Below are 19,397 nucleotides of genomic sequence, written 5' to 3' on the forward strand. Positions count from 1 at the left end.
CGGGGATTCTGTTCGACGACCGCCGAGCACGCTTGTCGCTTGGCCTCCGCCGAGTGATTCAGTCCATTTTGGGTGCAAGTCAGCCCAATAAGCCGTTTTTTTAGAATAACTTTTATCACCCTTCATCGCTCCTTCGATTGCCGTCACCACTACGTGACAATATGGAGGAGTCCTAGGAAAAAACCTGCATGGGAGCAGCTTGAGGTGCCCTCGGCCTCCTTTCAAGTCGCAGACCAGGAGCGATGTCCGCGCTATTTCCACTGTGATGACGGAAATGTTTTCTTTGCTCTTTTTCCCATTTTTATTCAAGACAAATTTTAAAACATAGACGCAGGTCAGCAGAATAAATGCGCAACAGTAAATCTCTCTTTCTTCCACCGAAAACAAATTTTTGAGTAGCAGTGGTTTCCACATGGATACTTAGGGCAGCTAGTGACAGCTGATCCTAATCACGAAAGCGAAATAAATTTGAAAGGTTCTCTAAGATAAGGAATGGCAGTTTGCCAGTATCACTCAATAAGAAAATTTTGGCGGCAGCGGCGGTGCGGACCGAACGCAGGCCTGTGTCAACGCATCTTTGCAGGTTGGTTCTTGCTATTGTTCGTGGCTTATCATTTTTCCCCGATGCTCCTGCCAGCTTTTCCGAAGTGTGATAAAAATAGAGGGACCACGACCCATGAAACGTGCACTGCTTGCAAGGGGGTTGCGTGTGATGTACGTAACAAGATGGAGTGAGTGCTGTGTGTGTGAATACTTTATCATTTAGGAAAATGTTCTGCGATAGCTGCATCCCTGCATCGCTTGCCAGCGAAGGCTGGAAAGCAATCAGTCATTATTGCTAGATTTCGTCTGGCCTCTCTAAAATGAAAATGTATGAAATGTCGTACTGTTCTCATTATAAAGGAATCGGGTGTTAAGCTTCTGGACAATTTGACCGCGGAAAACAAACGGTTACTCTGGCTAGTCCGCTCAAAAGGAACCCAACTTAATTATGCTTTCGTGTGGCAGAATGACCGGCGCATTTTCGCTCGTAGGGCAGTAGGTGATAAGGTTCTTCGGATCTATGATGAACATGATCTGGAAAAAATGTAATGATAAGCGGCGAGCGTTTACTGCTGCGGCCGGTTCTTCAGCAGAAAGGCAGGTCCTGAGGCTGGTCTTTTTTACCATGACATGGAATACTTTCGTAGCATTTATCATTTAAAAAGCAGGAAAGGTGTTCTTACTTTTACCACCTAAATGCGCACAGTTTGCGTAACAAGGATGAAGAGGTTTGCATTTTTTTTTATCTTCATTAAATCATAAGTTCGATGTTTTGGGTTTTCAGAAACCTGGTTCAGAGATTCTGCTGCCCCGCCGCGGTGGCTCAGTGGTTAGGGCGCTCGACTACTGATCCGGAGTTCCCGGGTTCGAACCCGACCGCGGCGGCTGCGTTTTTATGGAGGAAAAACGCTAAGGCGCCCGTGTGCTGTGCGATGTCAGTGCACGTTAAAGATCCCCAGGTGGTCGAAATTATTCCGGAGCCCTCCACTACGGCACCTCTTCTTCCTTTCTTCTTTCACTCCCTGCTTTATCCCTTCCCTTACGGCGCGGTTCATGTGTCCAGCGATATATGAGACAGATACTGCGCCATTTCCTTTCCCCCGAAAACCAATTATTATTCTGCTGATATAGCGCATTTTGATGGTTATAGCCGTGAATCTTTAAGCAGAAAAGCTAAAATAGGCGATGGTGTTGCAAATTATATGAAACAAGACCTTTGGTATGAAGTTGCATCTGACTACACACTTTTGAACCAGAACATTGAATCGCTTTTTGTCAAATCCAGGGCATTCATGTATGGCGTTGTTTATAGACCGCCGTCAGGTTCTTACGAAGAATTCTTCCGGATTCTTGAATTAATGTGAGAAAAACTTTCTGTACTAGGACTTCCTCTTAATGGGTGATTTTAACATCAACCTGCTTCGTCCCTCATGCATCTGGCACTTTCGTTGACATTTTGTCTTCTTATGGCTTCTCCAATGTTATCAATACCCCAACCCGTGTCACTGTCAATACTGAGTCAAATAGACCTCTGTTTGTGAAGTTGCGATCACAACAAAACAATGGCTGACGTTCTTGCCAGTGGCATCAGCGATCATTTATGTATTTTCTGTTTTATACCAAGAGGCCGGCCTACAGATTGTCAATGCAAAAATACTCCACGCACTACTCGAATGATAACAAAGAGAATTGAACAGTTCCGATCTCTTGTAGCCGCTGTAGACTGGCACGAACTTTTAGCACTCCAATTAATACCCCAATGACTTGTACGAACGATTCCTAGAAAAAATAATTAAATTTTACGATATCGCATTCCCTAATGTAACAGTAAAAAAAAAAGAAAAGGAGCCAGGAAACCTTGGATTACACGGGAGTTAGTGCTAAGAATAAAGGCACGAAATGTTCTTTTTCACACATTTTTATCATGCAGAGATAAAGTGTTGTTCGCGGAATACAAAAAAAGAAACGCAACAAGTTCGGTACCGGTTTAAAGAAGGCACGCATCGGCTATTATGCAAACAAATTTGCTGACATTTGTTATGTTCCTCAAAGGTGTAAAAAGTTTACTTAGTAAATGTCATACCTTTGTACCCGCTGAATTAAAGATTGATAACCAAATGTTTGGTGGTGCGGCGCTCTGAGCAATGAGGTCAATAGACATTCCTTAGCTTTTCGATCTTTACTGCTCGTAGTTCTTTTGAGTTCGAAAAGCATATTCAAATTCAATTCAACTCCATGTTCTACTCACCCCGAACCCCCAGCCATAAGCAAACCTCACCTGACAATCAAGGTCTTACAACGACTAAAATAGTTCTTCAGGTTTGATGCATTCGCAGCAGTGCCAATCAAAGCTATTTCTGATATTCCTATATGAACTCCTATGCCGCTTAACAACAATCAGGTATTATCTACCGGAAGATTTCCAGATATAATGAAAATTTGCTTAAGTCAGTTATTCAAAAAGGCTGTGCTGCTGACTGTATCAGCAACTATCGTCCAATATCGCTGTTCCCGCTGTTTTCCAAAATACTAGAAAAGGTCATTATTCTAAGGTTAACTAAGCACTTAACCGAAAATGCCTTGCTCTCTGCAGCCCAGTATGGTTTCCAGAAGGAGAAATCACTGAATCTGCACTAATTTCCATTAAATATAAGTTAGCACATAACATAAAAATGCAGTTGTTTACCATAGGAATTTTTTTTGGATTTTAACAAAGCTTTCGACTGAACTAAACGTCAAATACTTTTACAAAAACTTACACTTCGGAATAAGATGCGTCGCACTCTAGTAAGGAAATCTGAAGAGGTTCTGTTTTGTTGCTTGCGCTACAAGCACTTATGTTGATTACGCGCAAATGATTGTCACATTCCTGGGAGAGGCATCAAGTCTCAGGCTGCTGGGGGTGTAGGTTCACTATCTTGACGCTCATGTTTTTTGTTTCATCCCAGAAGAAGAGATCATTATCAAACTTTACTTTATCATGCAGTAGAAATACTTTCTTACCCAGCAGGTTCCCGGCTTTCGTGCTCTCCCACAGAACCTTCCGTTTCTTCAGCGTCGCTTGCGAGGGGTCATTAGTAAAGGGCCTGTCACACTAGCCCTACACGACGCCGACGCCGATGCAGACACGACAACGACACCGATGATCGGCCGACCGTGTCGGCAGACCGTGTCTGTGAAAGACCAAGCTGTCACACTAGGCCGACAACGACACCAGCGCGTCCGACGACCAGATGTCTTCGTAGTGTGACATGCTTTGACGCCCGCGATACCGACAAAACCAGTCTGCCGACCGTGTCGTCGCGAGATCGGTCGCCGAGCTAAAACATTCACGAGACACGAACACGATTCCGCTATAGAATGTTTGTTTACGTTCATAACAAGCTCTGGGATAGAATAATGTCCAAAAAGGTATTATTACTGGCGATCGTTGGTGAATGCCAAGGTGCTGGTTTAAGTGATAACTACGATAGAAGCAAATTTCATCCACCGCCGCCGCCGCTGCTGCCACTGCTGCTGCCGCCGCCGCCGCCGCCGCTGCTGCTGCCGCTGCCGCCGCCGCCGCCACTGCTGCTGCTGCTGCTGCCGCCGCTGCTGCTGCTGCTGCGAAGCGCGTAAACCCCGCGGCGGCAAAGTCTTCTTTTTTGTTTGTGTGGTTCAACCCGTCCCGGTCCTCCCTAGGTCTTACTCCGCCTTTAGATTTCCCCGTCCCTAGGGGTAATTCCCTTCCCCTGGCTAAATTTGTTTGTGTTGTTTGTCCAGCTGAAATAATTTTTAGTATCGTATTTGAAAACAATGCTTATAAATTTTACAGAAACTTTTTATAGTTTTGTTTTTATGTGATTTGAATTTTGTTTTTGTATTATACATGATCACGTGACTCCTTTGTTCCGCAGTTTTGTCCCCCGTTGCATCGTGCAAGCGTCGTCGCTGATGCCTGGATCTGCGATCTTGCTGTTGCGCTAATTGCTGTAAACTTTGCAGTAATTGCACTGTTTTTTTACCGCATTGTCCAGCCGCAGCTCCGTTGAGCTTTCTTTGTGGCCGTTGCCATATTCTGTGTTGCGCTGGGCGCGCAGTTTCTCCTTGTTTGCTCTGTTGCGCGTTCTTTGTTTGCTAGTGTGAATTGTGTTTGTGTCTGTCGCCGAGGTGCCCTTCTAGGAATGGAGGGACCAAGCGCACCACCCGCAGAATCACCTGTACGAGATAAGTATCAGTGTCCTGTGTGCCAAGCTGAGTTTGTTTTGGAGCAATCTCGAAGGAGGCATGTGCGAAAGCAGCATCCCGAAGCTGCAATCTCTCTTAGTGGTAGTGCGAAAGCCTCCTACAGTTGTGATCAGTGTACTAATGTGTTCGCCCGCCGTGGACAATTGTTGCAGCACCACGAGCAGAATCACGGGTTCGTGTCGAGGCTCAGTACGCATCAGTTCTCTTCCTATTCAGGTGAGGAAGATGCACGTGTTCATGGCGCCATTTTTTTGTGTCTGTGCATGCACGAAAAAAAGTGTGAGCTTGTGTACAAACGCGAGTAGGCTTGCGTTAGATCGCTCGCGTAGCGTTTACTGCATGCACGAAAGAATTGTAAGCTTGTGTACAAACGCGAGTAGGCTTGCGTTAGAGCACTCGCATAGCGTTTACTGCATGCACGAAAGAATTGCAAGCTTGTGTACAAACGCGAGTAGGCTTGTGTTAGAGCGCTCGCGTAATGTTCTGCGGAGGAAAAGGGAGCGAAATTTTAAAGCAGGCAGTGGTTTCACAGCAACAGATTAAATCGCTTCCACGTACCTACATAAACGACAGAGGTATGACGGTCGAGTCACCAACATAGCAGATCTGAAGCTTCACCTTTCCTCCCGCGGCATAGCGTTCTTGACAAGTCGGCCCACGTCCGTACATACCAGTGCATTGCAAATTATATCGCTGGGTAAAGTAAGGAACAAGCACAACAAATGCAGGACTTCCTGGTTTATTCAAACGACGCTGTTCGCATGCACAACCATCGAGTCTGCCACCAGAACAGCAGCAGAAGCTCAGGGTGTATTAGAAAAAAAATAAGCTGACAAATGCAAATGAAGGGGAAACATTATGCACCTCAATGCTTGTGCTTATCTGCTGTGTATTGCTCTCCTCTGTAATTTTTAATGCACAACTTGGAGCAACAGTGCACCTCTTCTTTCCGCTTTGGCAAACATGCATTATTTTCGAGGGTGAGAACTCGGACAAAATGAAGCTACAAGCTTGCGCATATCTCCCTCTTGCTAGGAAATATTTCCCGCAACTGGCGAAATGATGGTCTTTTCTTTTTGTGAACAGCTGACGAAAACATTGTCCACTAAAAAGTCATCAGTGCTCACTCTACTCTAAATGAAAGAGTATGGCTACAATAAGGTGTTTGTCTGGGCTAGTTGGTACATGGTACTAAATGAAGGCACAGCGCACGAAAGGCGGGACTGAGAAAGAGACAAACACAACGCTGACTTGCGACTGAAAGGCTTTATTGCTCGCACGCAATAGGAGCACAATCAACAAAGAACCGCATCAGTGATGATTGTCAAAGAACACTACAAAAAAAAAAACGCACACAACAAAAAAGCACACAATCACAACCTACACAAGTGAACTTAACTGTTAAGATAGTCAATTTCTTTTTGTGTTAGCGCGACGGAAGGTTTGCTGACGCAGTTGTCAAGTCCCCGGTGAATTAAAAGAGCTTCCACGATTTCCCGCGTACGTTGGTCCTTATGTTTATACAGTATTTTTGTACGGCCGAAAAAAGGAGTGCATTTACAGGATAGCCAATGTATAACCAAATTGCTTTTGGGGGGTGGTTTTAGGGAGCGTTTATGCTCACTTAGGCAATCATTAAGGCAGCGCCCTGTTTGGCCAATATAAAATCGCCCACAGGATAGCTCTATCTTATAGACAACATTTTTACGGCACTGCACATTGGGTGATTCGTGATTTTTTCCGCATTCGGCAGGGGGAGGTCCTTCACGGTTTACGGTTTTACACAAGCGCTGCAGTTTGTTCGGGACAGAAAAGATCACTCTGACACCGGCTTTTCCTGCAATTCTTTTCAGGTTATGTGATACCTTGTGCACATAAGGTATCACCGCATAGTTTCGGTTTTCTGCTGCAAGCGAACTCGTTGTATTTGTTCTGAATTCGGCAAGAATTTTCTCCGCTACAGCACGCAGGATGTGGTCTGGAAAGCCGGCCTTTTTCAGCCTCATGATCTGGCTTCTGAAGCTAGATTGCATTTGATGGGAACATGACCTGGAAATGGAATTTTTGAGGGCGGCTGTCGCGACGCCTCGTTTTACTATTTTTGAATGAGAGGATGAGTAAGATAGAAGAAGCCAGATCATGAGGCTGAAAAAGGCCGGCTTTCCAGACCACATCCTGCGTGCTGTAGCGGTGAAAATTCTTAATAATAATAATAATTGGTTTTTGGGGGAAAGGAAATGGCGCAGTATCTGTCTCATATATCGTTGGACACCTGAACCGCGCCGTAAGGGAAGGGATAAAGGAGGGAATGAAAGAAGAAAGGAAGAAGAGGTGCCATAGTGGAGGGCTCCGGAATAATTTCGACCACCTGGGGATCTTTAACGTGCACTGACATCGCACAGCACACGGGCGCCTTAGCGTTTTTCCTCCATAAAAACGCAGCCGCCGCGGTCGGGCCGAATTCAGAACAAAAACAACGAGTTCGCTTGCAGCAGAAAACCGAAACTATGCGGTGATACCTTATGTGCACAAGGTATCACATAACCTGAAAAGAATTGCAGGAAAAGCCTGTGTCAGAGTGATCTTTTCTGCCCCGAACAAACTGCAGCGCTTGTGTAAAACCGTAAACCGTGAAGGACCTCCCCCTGCCGAATGCGGAAAAAATCACGAATCACCCAATGTGCAGTGCCGTAAAAATGTTGTCTATAAGATGGAGCTATCCTGTGGGCGATTTTATATTGGCCAAACAGGGCACTGCCTTAATGATTGCCTAAGTGAGCATAAACGCTCCCCAAAACCACCCCCCAAAAGCAATTTGGTTATACATTGGCTATCCTGTAAATGCACTCCTTTTTTCGGCCGTACAAAAATACTGTGTAAACATAAGGACCAACGTACGCGGGAAATCGTGGAAGCTCTTTTAATTCACCGGGGACTTGACAACTGCGTCAGCAAACCTTCCGTCGCGCTAACACAAAAAGAAATTGACTATCTTAACAGTTAAGTTCGCTTGTGTAGGTTGGATTTTTTTTGTTGTGTGCATTTTTTTTTGTAGTGTTCTTTGACAATCATCACTGATGCGGTTCTTCTGTTGATTGTGCTCCTTTTCGCCTATTTATTGCGTGCAAGCAATAAAGCCTTTCAGTCGTAAGTCAGCGCTGTGTTTGTCTCTTTCTCAGTCCCGCCTTTCGTGCGCTGTGCCTTCATTTAGAGTATGGCTACTTTCTGCATGATATATATATTGTATCTGCAGGTTACTAATACAAATACGAAACTTATTTTGAGGCAGAAGCCTTTCTTGCTCTATGGAGCGAAAACTTGTGTGTTTTTAAGTTCAATGGTAACCATAAAAGATGGCGAACTCGTGCAACCTGGCATGTAGCCGTTAGATTAATGATTGGCTGCGGGAGGTTGCTCGAGAGGGACAACCTGCTGTTGAGTTGAGGAAAGCCGGACCAGCGACCGGTTTATTGACTGGGCAGGCGAACATTGCCCAGAACGAGCTCGCGCGGCTCGCACAGCGTGCATCACGTGATCGCGCAGCCAGGCGCGTTCTCGCTCTAGCCCTATGCAGTGGCCACACTACTGCCTACAACACCTGTATCGCACAAATTCCACCAGTGGCAGCATCTGCCATCCCATGGCACTAGGGCACCACTTAACTGCTGTACCACTGTGCTAGCCGTGGCATGAGGACTCCCAGGAAAGTAGAATAATTCTGCATATATCGGCTTTAACCCACTAGCTATCGCATCATACCCTTATAATGGCGCCGAGCATAGGCTGTGGTACTGCGGCGATTATCTTCAAGAGGTTAGCGTGCAGGTCACAAGGGGTGCAGCAGTGTTTTGGTGGTGGCTATGTAGAGCCATGCTATAGTGCCTAGAATATCCTACTAGTGTGTCGAGCGGAGCGCTCTCCCAATGCGAGAGGGTGGCAGCACGCTCGATGCCTGCCAACTTTGGCCGCGAGGGGCACTGCTGGTCGTAAAGGTGCCGTCGCTACCGGACATGCCGCAATCGCTGCAGTTGCGTTGGTCGTGCGCGGTGTGGATTATAACATTTTGGTCGCATCTGCGCTTTTTTTATGTTGTTTTTTCCGTGCTGTTCCATGTGAGGGAAAACCACAGCGACTAGTGATGGTAAAGTCGAAGCATCATGGCCGGGAAAAAACATGTTTCGTGCCGCTCCGTCGGAGTGGCTACCGGTCGAATCCGAGCAAGGCTTCCATGTTCTGTGTGTCCTCGGACCCAACACGGCTTGCGGAGTGGGAGCGGCTGATCAAAAGACAGGACCGCAACTTGAATCTAGCGTGTGTTTTGTGCGAGAAACATTTTGGAGACTGCTACATCTAGAGACGGAGAACGGTGTCGTCAACGAGCTCGCCAGATAGACTACGTCTCACGCCCGATGTCATGCCAGCAGTATTCGACAGCTATCCGAAATACCTTCTGCCTAAGAAGACATCCAAAAGAAAAGTGAGGAACCTGTATGACCAACCTGTCACTAAACGGCAAATGCGCAGTGCCGGTGGAGGACCGCCAAGCACGCTCGACGATGTTTCCGACGGGCCGGCAGCAACAGAGCAGCCCAGTGATGCCCGCAGCAGCAGATGGGTTGTATTGCTATTGAAGATCAGCATCCGTTGGACTCAATTTGTATTCCTGCAACCTGGACCAGAATATCTGAAGCACCTGCTGGCTCTAGCCTACGCACGTTATGGAGCGGAAAAAAAAAAAACAACTTTGCCGCTTTGTATATAGAAAGAATGGTAACATTTGGAAGCTTGATGCCAGAACGCAGCCTTGTGGTCGCTACAGTGTATTTTCTCGGAAAAGAACAAAGCAAGCGCGTGCTTACAACAAGCTCTCTTTTTTATCTGTTTTACTGTATTCCAGATTTGTAAGTAAGAATCAGGTACAATTACCATTTTATTTTGTTCCATTACAAAGGGAAGCTCAAGCTCATACACACCCGCATAAGTTGTATGAAGCAAGCTGTGATTTGCAAATAAAACACATCAGTAGTGAGACCTATTCCAACTGCTTGTGTTGATCGTCGCATGCGAATTTTGAAGACGGACCCTGTGGTGGGAAAGAGCGAGAGTGCCCTGCTTTTCTTTTACCTATATGCGACGCCATTCCGGGTTTGATGTTCTGCTCGCCATTGAGAATTAATGGGGGCCACGACTCTGTCTTTCCACCTGGACAGAGCTAGCCGAGCGCTGACTCCGCATGAAGGTGTATACGATATCCTTCGCCCGCGATCGCGATGCGTGGATCGCAACTACTTGTGTTCCCCCCATTTGCCTAGGCCCGCACGTCATTCCAGTCAGCGAATCATCATTGCTTTTAGCAGAAGAATTAGATCGCCATTTAAAATTTCGTTCCCATATTTCTGGCATTAAATGGAAGATAGCATATGGCTTAAGAATTCTCATCAGAACTCGCCCTTACTTTAATCAGTCTGTACTTTTAACCTTGTATAACTCATTCATACATTCCCATCTCTCTTATTGTATAACATGCCGGGGTGACACCTACAATACTCATTTGACATCGTTACAAGTAGTTCAAAATCAAGCAGTCCGAATACTAACACACAGCCCCTTCGATTTTAATGCTCAATCTTTACTCAATTCACTGCGAATACTCTCCGTACCTGAACTTGTCCAACTTAACCTTGGTATCTTCATATACAAAGTAATTAATGAACATATTTCATTTCAATCCATCCCAAGGCCAGAGCTCACCAACACCAGCACCACGAGATTTGCGATTAACAGGAACCTAATTCTGCCTCAAGTACGCACCAATTATGGGACGCAAAAAGTTTATTTATCATCATTCTCCTTATGGAATACCTACCGGTGGAATTAAAAAACACTAAATCTGTATGTAAATTTAAAAATGAACTAAAAGCCCCGCCGCGGTGGCTCAGTGGTTAGGGCGCTCGACTACTGATCCGGAGTTCTCGGGTTCGAACCCGACCGCGGCGGCTGCGTCTTTATGGAGGAAAAACGCTAAGGCGCTCGTGTGCTGTGCGATGTCAGTGCACGTTACAGATCCCCAGGAGGTCAAAATTATTACCGGAGCCCTCCACTACGGCACCTCTTCTTCCTTTCATCTTTCACTCCGTCCTTTATTCCTTCCCTTATGGTGCGGTTCAGGTGTCCAACGAATATATGAGACAGATATTGCGCCATTTCCTTTCCCCAAAAAAACAATTATTATTATTAACTAAAAGCGTTAATAGTTCACAATAGCTGTCAGACAAGCTACCACATTTTAGAATTATAAGGTGTTACATCAGATGTACACCACATGCTTTTAATATGTGCACTATTTTTCCTATCGCCAATTTGCTGTTCAGTTTTTCGCTTTTTTAGTAATATTGTAATTTATAAGTAGTACTGAATAACTGTATAACTATAAACACTGTATAACTTCTATTTTCATTATTCTGCTTGGTTGTTCTATATGCCTACTCACCCCTGTATATAATATGTGTGTTGCCGCGGAAATATGTAACGGCAAGATTGTTTCATCAGCTTCTTATTACTACTGCTATGTTTGCATTTATTTTAGCATTTTGATAAACAATATAGGAGGTCCCAGTACTGTCGCTGACTATGGGACCTCCTTCTGTATACATTTATCCAGGCTGTATTGCCTTCTTGTGTAAATAAACATGATTCTGATTCTGACTGGCCCCTAGGCGAATAAAATATTGATCGGAAGTTTCCATGTAGCAATAATGAGTCCGAACCATACTCGATCGTTCAATCACAACAACGTAATGCGGCCAAAGCATCACCTTTCGTTGCTTATTTCAAATTGGGTACCTCGCTGAACAATAAGCAGTCAATATGACTTCTGCTTAAGTCCTTCCGCGGCTCACAACAAAGAATAAACGAATAAAAATTAAGCAAACTGGACCTGGTGGTACGTGTCAAACGCTTCGGCGAGCGCTGTTTCAGTCCAGGACTTTCTCCTGGTAATGCCAGGCCGGTAAGATTATCTGCAGCCATTAGTGTTTTTATGCCAAAAGTGCTCTCAAAGCGTTCAGAGATAGGCTTTCGTAGTGAAAAGCGCAGCGCAACAACGCCAGACTTGCCCCACCTACGCTACCTCGGCAGCGAACGCGGCGTGGTGGCACCTTAGCGACTGGCAGCGCCACCACGCGGTGGCTGCAGGAAGGCATTACCGCAGCGACCACGCGAGCGCGCACCCTTGGCACACTAGCAAGTATATTCTAGGCACTATAGCCATGCAGGTGTACAATTGCCGGCTGCATGGCATCTGATTACATCACGCCGTTCACTAACAGTCTTAAGTGTGTGCGTCTTTTTAATGTGGTAGCGTTGAAGGTCCCATTGTCAAGGAAGTGCGGTGTCGGTGTTGTTGGCATTTTAAGCGAAAAATCACGAGTATGACTCTGGAAAGTAGTCCCCAGGGAGCAAGCTAGGAGGCAGGTGGCCCGTCTATACGTCACGTGACTTTGTGGCATCCTCAAAGCCTGCCTGCCCAATGCAAACTGGCCACCTTGGCAGGTGGCAGCTAAATGAACGATTGATATTTGAGAAGAAGACCTGCAGCTGGGAGCAGCTGCCATTGCAGGACAGTGGTGAACTGCTTATCCGCTGCGCCACTACGCTATGCTGCCAAAATTTTTTTTGGCAGCATAGTTAATCATGTTCTTAGCTGCCATATGAGGATAAAACAAAAAAAATTGCAATAAATGCATTTTGACGGCAAACACCGAATTGCGAGAACACTTCTTGCTGTTTTCCTGCCCATTCATGTAGTCCCAGCAAGTAGAACACAAAGTAAAATGACAAGGTACTGACTGATGTCCATGCTGCACACATATGTACACGCTGTTGCACCGAGTGGTGATGGCCACTGTGGCTTGATGGGCCTGCTTCTTGTGGCACAGGTATTCTGCACTAAAAAACATGATTGGCAAACAAGCTCTGGTCACGCTTTTGGCTGTTGTATCAAGGTCTAAATAGTTCTTGCACCATGATCTCAAGGCAGGATGTGAATTGTTCTTTGTTAAGAAAAATTTCAAGCCAGCTGAACACAATGTTAAACATTGCACCAGAACCCTTTCCGTACGTAGGTTATGTGCGGCTTGAATTCCAGCAGTCCTGCATTGTGCGGGACCCCAACACCTAGGTTCTCGTTAAGTTTCTGGGACATCTTTTTGCCTTTTGAAAGTTCAGCCAAAACGGTCTTTGGCTGAACCGTATGTCGCCTGAAAAGAAATTTGTGTTCGACAAGCTGTACTAGGTGCAAATCGGACACAGAAAGGAGTGCCACAAAGAATACGACGAGGTGGATTTATGTTCCGTTTCATACATCAGGTGCAACGTTGTGAAAGGTACAGAAGTAGTCCATGCGTAAAAATAAAGGGAGGTGTGTTACTCCGCACTTGTTCTGTGACCGAGTGGTCTAAGGCATGAAAAAGTGACAGTGTGTCGTCAGCAGTAAGAGTGCATTTAATTGGGCTCATGACGAATGTGGGATGTAGTAATCTTCGATATTGTTATTGCCCTACTCATGGTTTACATAAACAAGAACGACACATACAGACAGGGCATCGGGTAATCTGGCGGCGCATTGCTCCAAGTGCAAAAACTGTAAGCCATTGCTTGATAGCACCGCTGTCATCCTGCGATCCCAAGATAAAATGCAAAGGGAGCCTTATGAAGCATTTTGCATGACGTCTGAGAAGGAAGGCACTTGCGTAAGCGACCCTTCGGTAGAAGTGAAAAGACTGCATCCTCCACACATGCCTGCCAGCAGAACATTAGACAACTCATCTCCATGAAGCTACCTGTTTTTGTGTCCCTTCTTTTCTCATCTTAACATTTCATATAAAACGAATTTCCCACGCAATAAAATCAGTTGATAGTTTGCGCCCTGTCTGTATGTGTCGTTCTTGTTTGTGTAAACCATGAGTAGCGCAATAGCAATGTCGAAGATTACAAACCAACTAGGCCCATTTGAAGCTCTTCTTGGATGTAGTAAGCCTGCAGGCAAAGCATTTCCTATGTTATAGTGTCTACTACTATTTGGTCGTGGGTGTAGGCAGCGCAAACAAGAGCGCTAGCTTTGATTGCGTTGCACTTGATGTATGAAACAGAGTATAGTCATGAAGCATAAATGGCTGTCGACCTGCTACGAGCGTGGCTTGTCCAAGTCCTCGGGTAGCTCCAAGTCCTCGGAGGGGGTGTAGCTTGAAAGCAGTAAAAGATCACAATGCTCGCTACGCCACAAGTTGTTATCAATGTGCAAGCAGAGTCTCAGGTGCAGGCATCCCTGGTGAAAAACGGGGTTTCATATCTGTTCGGTACCCGCCACGGTGGCTCTGTGGTTAGGGCGCTCAACTCCTGATCCGGAGTTCCCGGGTTCGAACCCGACTGCGGCGGCTGCGTTTTCATGTAGGGAAAACTCTAAGGCGCCCGTGTGCTGTGTGATGTCTGTGCACGTTAAAGATCCCCAGGTGGTCGAAATTATTCCGGAGATCTCAACTGCAGCACCTCTTTCTTCTTTCACTCTCTCATTTATCCCTTCCCTTACGGATGCGTTTCAGATGTCCAACGATATACCAGACATATAGTGCGCCATTTCCTTTCCCCAAAAATCAATTATTATTATTATTATTATTATTATTATTATTATTATTATTATTATTATTATTATTATATCTGTTCGAGCGGTTTTTCATACGATGTGGTAGGTTACGAGTGTTTACTACGAGTGTGTGTGAGATACTAGAGGCACAAATTAAGAGATTAGTGATTAAATTAGTAGCAAAATGCGTGTATGCGAACAAGGTTTCGCAAGGTGAGGTGCAGACAGTGGCCATTAATGCTGTTGCATCATACCCTTAAACGGTAACTGAAAGGGGGTAAAAATAGGTGATGGTAATGATGTATACTGAATCACGTATCATCCTTCCGTGAAAACTTTTCATCTAGGCTCTGTAGCTCTACAGATATCTGCAATTAAAAATGACCTCTGCGTTTTCCCTCTCAAATCATACGCAGAGTGAAGTTAAGAAATAATCACATTATAGACATGTGCTGCACTCCACCCACAAAGCATTCATTACCAGGTAACTCTGCACACTTGGTTATTTTTTTAAGAGTGTTAGCTCTTACTACTTCCAATTGCTTGTTTCGTGTCTGCTCTCAGATTTCAAGATGCGGGGCTAAATCGCGTGATCATAGCTGTAACACCTCAATTCAGCAAAATGTGACACCCCACTACGTGACCGCGCGCGCGTGCAGTTGCTGAGCCGGCACAGCGGCTGGATTACATCCTATACTGGCGTTCTGCTATATGTGTACCGTCTGAGCGGGCGCCATAACTGGTGCCACTTGGGATCACCATTGGTGAAAAATCGTGCCCGCCTGTTTGGCACAGAGGGTTCGGAGTGTGGTAAACAGAATGGCATGATTCGGCACACAAAGTTGTTAGTTGAGTTTAAACCCGGTGTGTGTGGGGGATTCGTACCCATATCCTTTGGTCTTCGAAACCGTAATGGAGACAGCCTTTAGAAGGCCGTGGTGGGTGAGCCAGTGGTTGCAGAGGGATGCGAGCGGCACCAAACGAATCATCGTTGCTTGGTGTACACATTGGTATCGAAATTTGTCGAAAGCTTAGGTGAAAGCAACTTAGCTAATGCTCTTCATTTGATTTCGCATTGGTAAATCATTGTTTAATTTTTCTCTTTGCCGCCTGCTGCCCCACTGCGGTTAGAAAGCAAACGAGAGTGGGAAGGGCACACAATGCATTCTGCCAGGGCCAGGCAAGCACCTCGCCTTCTTCGCTGCGGCTCTGGTGAACTAGTGACAGCGTTCCCTGACTGCCGTGCTGTGCAAAAGCTGGGATTTTTAATGATGTGTTGTAAACAGTCAGCTTCTTTTTGAGGACTTGAGTGTACCATGCGCACCCAGGTGGTATATCCTCTACATAATTGCACGCATTTCATAGCCACCTTGTTAAACACTGTCGGGGACCCTTTAAGGTAGACGTGAAGCGTTCCCCTTTTTTTAAGTGCGGCTTATTGTCCCAAGGCAACTCTAGCAATGAGGGACGACACAGTGGAATACTGATAATTTCTGCTGTCATGGTATCTCGCCTTTCACGTCTACTAAAATGTGGCCACTATGGCTGGCATCGAGTCAGCCTTGCCCAGTGCCCTAAGCATTGAACCATCACGGCAGGGCTGGACATGCTTTTCAGCCAAACACCATTATTTAAAGATAAGCATTTCCAGCGGCATATCCAAGTGTCATATCCACTACCTATAGATTAAGAGAAATTTTGCCCGCACGTCAGTGTGTAACAGAATTTTTTTTTCAAGCACTATGCATTCAGTGCAATAGTACCTGTAGTTGATGCAAGGATTTCTGGTGTACTTAACAGTTATATGGTGGTTGCCTTTAGTATATCGTGCTGTATGCCTGTGTTTTCAGATTTTGATTTCTCATAGCTTGCATTAGGCTGCTAGACTTTTGAAACGTATGGCAGCCATAACTCATACAACTGTACTGCACTGCTTTTAAAGGACAAGGTAGGTTATAGTTAGTAACATCAGAGCAGTTAAAATATGTCACATATGAAGTCAAGCAGGTGCTGGGGTAGGTGGGCCTTAAGCACTTTGAGTGAGCCTTGAGCGATCACTTCTAGCCCATGTTCTGATGGCTGCCTTATATCTTGAACTTCAGCTAAAGGGTTAGCAAATCAAGTTTGCTCAGTGTATAATATGCCTTCATTAAATATGTGCATTTGTATTTTTGTTTCAGGGTCAGGGATTCCATGTGCCTACCTGCTCTCAAAAAGTACTACGGAGGAAACTATGGTTGCTTTCTTTCAGGCAATCAAAGACAGACTTGGTGAGGCACTTTGCACTGAGCTCTTCATGTCAGATGATGCGCCAGCATATTACAATGCTTGAGGGAAGAGAGTCAACCAACCACGGCCGCCAACCAAAGTGACCTCCACACCGCTGCAGCATAAAGAAGCATTGGCAGACTGGTGTGTGAAAGTGGGTGGGGTTTCCGGGTGAGGTGACTGGGGCAAAAGAGAGCGTCCACGAGAGTCAACTTTTTTAGCTGGCAAGATTGACCGCAACCACGACCACCAACCATATTCACCTGCACTCCACTGCAACAGGAAGGCCAAGGAGTGGCAAAGTTGTGCGAAAGTGTGCCACTGCCAAGCACTCCTGGGACTATTAAGATGGTGACGACACCACATCTCCCTTGACAACTTGTTTTCTGTTCCGAAAGGGCCACTGCCTTTGAGAACCGCTGTGTTGTGTGCATGGACTGCCGCTGCGCCGCGATCATTGTATGTGTGTTTTTAAATTCGTATTCAGTGCGAACGTTTCGGTTCATTCTAATTATTATCTGACATCCTTAATCCTAACCACTAGTGTATGTGTTCAATTTGCATCTAGTTCAGCGGCAGACTGTAAACGTATATAGTGCTCGCTGTCACCCCTAATTGTAATCACTTGTACGTATGCAGATTACACACATACAAGTGATTACAATTACGGACGATAGAGAGCACTATATACATGTGTTTACAGTATCTATCGCATGGCAGTCTTTGATTAATGTAGTATGGTTTTTGATTTGCCTGCGTGTGTGTCTTCATAAAAATATACGTGTTGTTTTTACCTGAATTTGTGACTGTGTCCCATTCACAACGCGTCAAACTCCACCCCCTTCCGGCCTGGTTCGGCAAGGTGCTTCGCATTTCTGCTGAGCTGCGAGAGCACATATGCATGGTAGGAACACAGGTCAGCATATTCACAAATGCCTTCATTCTGCCTCACACTCAGGCTTGCAAGTGGAAGGTTTGCTGTGCACTTTTTTGACGCCTATACGTGTTTTTCCCATCGGTTGCAGTGAGTGCCGCCGCAGTCGGTGGAACACCGGTAAAGGGTCGGTCGTACTGGCGGCACCGTTCTTGGAGGGCTCGCTGTATAGCTGTAGCGTCCTTGACGAGCTCACTGACGGTTTGAGGTTGGTTGCGCACCAACCCGGCAAGCACCTGCTCCTTGACGCTACGCATGAGCTTTCTTTGCTCAGTCATGTCGGGGTCGGCACGGCGAAAAAGTCGAGCCATGTCTTCCGCAAACATAGCTACGCTTTCATTTGGCTTCTGGACGCGCACTTCAAGCAGGCGCAGCGCATTCTCTCGTCGATCAGTAGTGGCAAAGGTGTCCACCAGCTGGCGGCGGAAGTCGTTCCATGTGGACAAGCTGGCCTCGTGGTTTTCATACCAAGTTCTAGCAGTATCCTGAAGTGCAAAATAAACATTGCAAAGCTTCTGGTCCACGCTCCACTGGTTGAACTTGGCCACTCGTTCAAACTGGTCGAGCCAGTCTTCCACATCTTCAAACGCGTTCCCGAATATCGCGTCCGGTGCTCTACCAACTGAGCTACGGCGACGGGTGTCCAATCTGCTGCTCTCGTGGGTATTTATGTTTGTTGGGTGTAAGCGAACCTTGAGAGTGTTCACCAGCGCCACCCTCGTTCATAGCGGCGGACGTAGCACGTCCTGTAATACCGCGAGTGTGACGTGGAACGTCATCTGACTGCGAGGGCGGAAACTGTGCAAGAGCCCTCTTATGCTACCTATGTCATCAATACTGCCAGAATCGAGACCCTCGTTAAGCTAATAGACAAGGTAAACGCTGATTTTGGACAATGTGCAGTGTAAGTCAACCCACCATGGAGTTACAGCCCGTGCCACTACACTCTACAAAAGGCTGGCACCTGACCGGACAACTTCAGTCTCCCTTATTCGAGCGGTCGTCCGGCAAGAATTCGCAAATCTGTGTCTGAAACAAGTGTGCTCAAACAGTTCCGAAGATGCCAGCCGCGTTTCTCCGGTCCTCAACTTTCGGCCTCCATACTATCCTCGCCGCCGCCGCAACCCAGATGAATAGAGTACATCTCATGCAGGCCCATCTGTTTTAAATGTTCTCGAGTTGGCCACATTTCTCGACACTATCGAAGCCCTCTAACGTCGACCTATTAACCGGACTCTGTCTATTTACGCCGCCCTGCTTCGCCGTCTGAACCGCACTTCTCGAGCCCCGACGCCAAAACCCCTCTCATCAACCGCTCGTCGTCACCACAACGCTGTCGCTCTCTACCGCACCGGTCTCGCTGCCCATCGTCCCCTACCTCGAATGCCCGACCTCTTCCGGAAAACTGATGGCTGCAGCGCCTGTAGGTCATGCTCAGCGGCTCTCAGGACCCGGCCCGAAAATCCTCCTTTTACTTCCCGCACTAGACGTATCTTGATCGACGTGCACGTGGTTGGTGTGCTTGTCACTGCATTGATGGATACCAGAGCCCAGGTATCAGTGCTGCCTTCCGTGCTTCAGCGGCGCTTGCGTAAAGTGCTCACGCCTGCTCCCTCAGCCGTTGTCCGTGTGGCCGATGGGGGAACATCTGCCGTATTTGGCATGTGCACTGCCCGTGTGTCGCTCGCGGGATGCTATGCTTCCCTTTTATTTGCTGTCCTTGCCCATTGCCCTCCTCGGGTTGACTTCCTCTCCGACCATTCCGCCATCATCGACTGCGCCTCA

General features: G+C 46.4%; 1 protein-coding gene and 1 long non-coding RNA gene across 2 annotated transcripts in view; one reads left to right on the top strand and one right to left on the bottom strand.

Moving 5' to 3' along the window:
• Nucleotides 1–19,397, bottom strand: part of LOC144105445 (uncharacterized) — a 149,397-nt gene that overhangs the window by 72,758 nt on the left and 57,242 nt on the right. The gene's annotated exons all lie outside the window — the stretch shown is intronic.
• LOC144105550 (uncharacterized) lies at nucleotides 4,444–17,477 on the top strand. The gene is made up of 2 exons (XR_013308823.1): nucleotides 4,444–4,986; nucleotides 16,591–17,477. It is a non-coding gene; the product is annotated as an uncharacterized LOC144105550 (long non-coding RNA).

The sequence above is a fragment of the Amblyomma americanum genome, chromosome 9 (genome assembly GCF_052857255.1).
Source record: "Amblyomma americanum isolate KBUSLIRL-KWMA chromosome 9, ASM5285725v1, whole genome shotgun sequence".
NCBI lineage: Eukaryota > Metazoa > Arthropoda > Arachnida > Ixodida > Ixodidae > Amblyomma > Amblyomma americanum.